The following is a 6,004-nucleotide window of genomic DNA, read 5'->3' as shown; positions in this document are numbered from 1 at the left end:
AAATATGTCTGTAGGGAGAAAGAGTGAAAATTCAGAGATGTATATGAACAGTGATAAAGAAGGACAGAGTGGAAAATGTGGAAACAAGCAAATAATTTTTAGGATCAAAAATGAAGGAAATAGAGATGAGCCTGAAATAATAAACTAAACATCGTGATTGTAGCCAGGAGCCAGAACATGTTTTTCAAAACTAGGTGAAAACTTATAAATGCAGACATAGTTTAATAATGTCAAGATTGCATGGTGAGAATTATAAGAAAGCACAGAACAAAAACAAGGTCCCACACTTTTTCCCTTCCCCTCAGAGCAAACAAAATTCCTGCCCCCATTAAAACTGTTGAATGCAATCCTAGTGACACCCAGGTAAAGCCAGATCCAAGACAAGATTGACGAAAATAATCAGAGAAGTAGGTAGCAGCAGAGTCTGATGTAGATCTGGACCTGGAGCCATTATATAGTTTAGTTTTCTCTGGCAATTCTGAACCAGGAGTCCAGGCACAACATTTAATTAGTAACTCAATTATCATTTAAATGTTTGCTTGTAAAGCTCAATAAAGATCAAGCTGAATTTTGACACAAGTGGCTGTGTCATCAGTGATTTCCCAGAAGGTGGCTTATTTGAAGATTAGCAATTCAGGCAGAGGTTCTAAAAGAAATTAAAAAAAAACAACCAAGAGTATATACTTCTGGCTGCAAACATTACCCCTATCATTCAATCGTAATAGAGTAGGATGTATTTCACACCTCATAGCAACAGATTGGTCCTAAGCTGCTGTCAGAGATGTCACATCCATCTAAACAGCACTTTCTAACAAGCAAATCACAATTGTACTGCAGAAAATTAGGAAGAGATTCACTAAAATGACTACACCAGCTGCTGAAGAAAAGAGGGAGAAAGGTGTGCAGATCCAGCTGCTAGAAATCTGTTTCTGAGAGGAAACGGTCTTATATTTACCTGGTTTTCTTTAAATAGTCATCAGTCTATTTCATCAAATATCTGACCTTGGATATCATAAGCTAGATACATAAGAAATTTCTCAGGAAGAAGATACATTAATCATAAAACCAACAGGTAGAATAACGTCAAAGTATTTCTTTCTGGTAGTGAAGTTGCTGTTGCCTAGAATTGAAATCTGTTATTTGCCCTCTACATCTCCTAACAGGTACCTACACAGTGGCAATACTCTGAGGACCAAACATAGCTAAGCTTCCAGAACATTCTTCCATGTAAGAAGACAAAGAGAGGATGAAAATCTTTAGTAAGTCCTTAAGACTGAATTGATGGAGCTCAGTTTTGCAAAGGCAGGACATAGCACAGGACAAATAATAGAAAGCTAAATAGATCTGATATGAATGTCTGATCCCAGTGCAGGATCCACACCACGCTGCAGAAGATACAACCCTAAAGATCATTGCTAGGGTGTCCTAGCAGAAGTCACCTTCATAGCTTTACTGTTAGGGTGACAGAGCATGGGCACAGGCTGCCCAGAGAGGTTGTGAAGACACCTTTTCTGGAGATATTCCAAACCTACCTGAACACTTTCCTGTGAGACCTACTCCAGGGAACTTGCTGTATCAGGGATTTGGATTTGATGATTGCCAGAGGTCCCTTCCAACACCTATAATTCTGTAAATATGTGAATTCAATTTATACAAGCTTCTCTAATAGTCTTTTTCCTAAGGAATTTACCAATTACAGAAGAGGTTCAAAATCAACAATCAAATTCAAGATTAACATGGCTAATGATTGAATGTGCTGCTAATGAAATTGAACTAAAACAGCTTGGCACCAACTGCAGTGGTAATATGAAATAGGGATATAGAAATGATTTTTCACCTTTGTTGTTAACTTAAACAATTTTTGTCTAATTAGACTGGTTATTATTTTGTCTTTCTGTAAAAAAAAAAAATGAAAACAAACAAGTTTAGTTCTGTTTGCAAATAAAGTGCTCTGTTTCCATGCTGATGATTGCGACACAAAACAATGCAATAAAAAGAATATGAGCATTGTTCACCAGAGAAAGGAAAGAAGAGACTGATGGATGATGTCCTTTTTCCCTGCTCTAGGCAGGTTTTAAAGGACTGGATGGGAAACATGTGAGTCCTTCTGCTGCATGCTTGAGAGGATGCAAACTGAAGTTTCCCTTTGGCAAGAGAGCAATGGCTCGAGGAGTCTCTCAATAGCTGCAAATGATTACAACATGTTTCTGAACTGGGAAGGGACTGTTTGTCCACCCCAAGTGCTTCACTGCATTGCCTGCTCTTAATTCTAAGAAACTCAGTTAGGAACCACTAACCTGTGAATCAGATGGAGGTCTCGGAGGTGGCAGGCTGTGGTACATCTCCAGCTCAGGCAATTACCTATCATGTCAGCTCAGGCTGGTATGGATGTGCATACCAGGAAAGAGGTTTAGTTTTCCAAGGAGAAAAGCAGCACATCAATGCTTTCAACAACTTCTCACAGCACAGCCTGGATGTCTAACTTCGCTTGTTTGTTTGTCCTGTAATTTAAGAGTCATAGATCCATGATTCAATTCCCAAAATGCTCAGACACTACAGGTCAAGATCATCATTGAGTCATAGTCATTGCAGAATGCCTTTAACTTTTTTTGCGCAGCATTTTTCTTTCCTACTGCTGTATGTACTACCTACTGCCTAAGTGTTGCAAGCAAGCCTTACAATAGAGAAATGGTTTATCTTTCCCACCCTCCAGTGCACAGAAATAATTCTCTCTCCCCTCACCCACTTTTAGCGCATTAACATACAGCTCAGTCAAAGTCTGACAGCTCGCCATTCTTAGCCACAAAGTAATGTGGAGCTGGTGGAAATGTACAGTGCTGTAGTTAGGAGGAAAGGAATAGAGGCAGAAGGAGCTAAACCCAGCTAGACAAATAGTTTGGCATCATAATTGTTAATGCTATCTTAGCACTTGAAAACAAAATAAAATAACTGGAGGAAGAAAACTGGGAGAAATGTACTTCCCATCTTCCCTGTGCCATCCCTTGCTTGTCTCAATATACTTCTTGAAAACACCTTTACCTAACCAGAAATACTACAGAAACAACAAGTAGCTAAAAATCAATCAAAACCTTTTGCAGGGTAGAATGCTCTGTCTGGGTGCAGCCTGCTTTTGCATTTTATCAAACTGTCTCTAGGCAATTGGAAGTGAGCTCTGAGCCACTCAGTTCTACCCACCAGCAACTACAAGACCAGCCCAGAGATGTCCTGGTCCCAGAACTGGACAGGGACACTTCTGCCCACTCACACCATGGCTTTTACAAGGCAGGAGCCTGTGGGCTGCAGACATTGCTTTTTTGGTCACCAGCTGAGTCCTTTCCCAGGCTCCCCCCTCAGTCTCATCTAACAGAAACAGCCCACATCTGAAAAAGCTAAATATTAGTCTTTGGAAGTAATAGCTTTTTAAGGGTAGACAGAACAGATGTCTTTGTGTTACAATTCTAATACGAATATCAAGCCCATCCCTTCTGTTGCCAGGCATTTGGACTGTGACTTCAGTTTTCTCACAAAGGATAAAGCATAAGCAAAGCACAGATGGGGAAATGGTATTTAAGCCACCAAAAAAAGTTACTGGCGTGTTTTTTTTTTGTTTTTTTTTTTTCCCCCTCCAAAAAGAAACAGCATTCTGGAAAAAGAACATGAACATAGCTCCAAACTAACAGATTAACAGATTAGTATCTTTTAAAAATCAAATAGCTGAATTTTGTAATTAAGATTTTAGAGAGTGTAAAATCAAGAAAGCAATCATTCCAGCTTTTGCATTTTTTTTCCAAATATTTTATATTATTGAGGTGATTTCCAGAATGAGGGCTACTGCACATTTAAAGAAATATTTAGCACTTTGCAGAATCACTGATGAAATCTAAGCAGCGATTTTTCTTCAAACACCATTTCATGAGAGGAACAGTTTTTCAAGAGCTTTCAAAGCAGAAGTAGAATTTTCTATGTACTTTTTAAAACAGTGGGCTTGTTTTTCTTTGTTGTTGTTTTGTTTGCTTGTTTTTAAATGAGATAATTTCCCTGGACTGGTCAGTCTTCAAAGTTATCTATGAACTACTAAAAGGTTTCTCAAAATAAGCATCAGAAATTTCTCATTAGAAATTAGAGCAGTTCAATTGGAAGGGATACACACAGATTGAGTCCAACTGCTTGACTACCTCAGGTCTAACCAAAAATTAAAGTACATTAATGAGTGCTTCGTCCAAATGCCTCTTGAACACTGACAGGCACAAAGTACCAACCACCTCTTTAGGAAGCCTGTTCCAGTGTTTGACCACCTTCAAGGTGAAAAGACATTTCCCAGTGCCCATCTGGCCTTCCCCTGGCACTGCTCTGTACCATTCCTATCCATCAGTTCCCAGGAGCAGAGCCCAGCACCTCCCTCTGGTGCTGTAGAGAGCAGTGAAGTGGCTTCCTCCACGCCAGGCTGCACCATGTCCTCAGCCTTTTTTCACATGTTGTGCCTTCCAGCCCTGTTACCAGCTTTGGGGCCCTACTCAGAAAATTCTCAAGGACTTTAATACCCTTTTATATTGTGTAGCCCTGAACTGCACACAGTATTCAAAGTGAGGCTGAACAAATGCTAAATTACAGTGGGAGATTCACCTCTTTTACCAGGGCACACTGCTAGCTCGGGTTGAGCCTGCATATTGCTTTCTGCTGAGCTGCTCCCCAGCAACTAATCTCCCAGTCTGTGCCCGTGTCTGACATTCCCCTGTCCCAGGTGGAGTACCTGAGATGAGATTTATCCTTGTTGAACTTCATGCCACTGAATCCAATCTTTCTTGATTCCTCTACATGGCCTCTCCACCCTTGAGAGAGTCAACAGCACCTGCCAGTTTTGTATTATCAAGGAACTTGCTAATGACACACTGAACTCCTGCATCCAGATCACTGATAAAAGTGTTGAGCAGAACTGAGCCCTGAGGATCACTGCTTGTGATTGCCTGCCAGCCAGATGAAGCCCCTTTAATACTACTCTTCGAGCTCTACCATCAAGCCAGCTTACCATCCAGTATATTGTGAACCTGTTCATTTCACAGTTGGATGGTTTATCAGGTAAGATGCTGTGAGAGGCCACGTGAAAGGCTTTACTAAAATCCAGAAATAATACATCTACTGCTTTCCCTTCATTCACTAAGTGGGTGAACTTGTTGGAGAAGGATGTCAAATTAGTAAGGCAAAAATATCTCCTGATGAACCCATACTAACTATGTCTGATAAAACCTTGTCCTTTAAATGCCTTTCAGTAGCACTCAGGATAATTTCCATAACTTTTCCAGGGACTGTAGTTTGACTAAGGGACTTGAAATTTCTCAAGTCCTCTTTCGTGGCCTTCCTATATAATATAGCACAGCTTTATCTAACTTTCATCAGTGGGGATCTCCCAAGACTCCTTCAACCTTTGAAAAATTTTGAGAAGAATCTGCTCTTTCAGTACTACACAGTGAATCCCATCAGACTCCATGGACTTGTGAACATTTAGTTGATGAAAATGGTCCATTACAGTTTTTATGACTTCAAATGGAAAAGTCACTGCTCCTCCAGTCATAGTTCTTACCATGAAACCAGAGATCCATCACTAATGTTAAGAACTGAGCCCAAAAGAGCAAGAAGGGTCTTCACCTTTGTCTCACCTCTAGTTGGTAGGTGACCATTTTCAAGTATCAGTTCAGGGTTTTCCTAGATGTCCTCTTCGATTTCCTTAAATGTTGATGTACTTCAAAAGGAGCCTTTTTTTTTTTTTTTTTTGTCGTTGCTGTTGTCCAACATCACACTGGATAGTATGGCCACATATAGAAAATGTAAATGTGCATCCCACAAAGCTGATTAAAAAAAAAGTCTCTTCTAGTCCAAATGAAAAAATGCATGAGCATACACAAAGGTCAAAGCATACGGTACATGAGGAATAAACACACACACACACACACACACAGAAAAAGTAAAAGGTTGGGACAAGTAGTAAAATGTTGGCAAAGAAGCAACT

The sequence above is a fragment of the Meleagris gallopavo genome, chromosome 1 (genome assembly GCF_905368555.1).
Source record: "Meleagris gallopavo chromosome 1, MGAL_WU_HG_1.1, whole genome shotgun sequence".
NCBI classification, from domain to species: domain Eukaryota; kingdom Metazoa; phylum Chordata; class Aves; order Galliformes; family Phasianidae; genus Meleagris; species Meleagris gallopavo.
Note: the sequence above shows the minus strand (reverse complement) of the source record.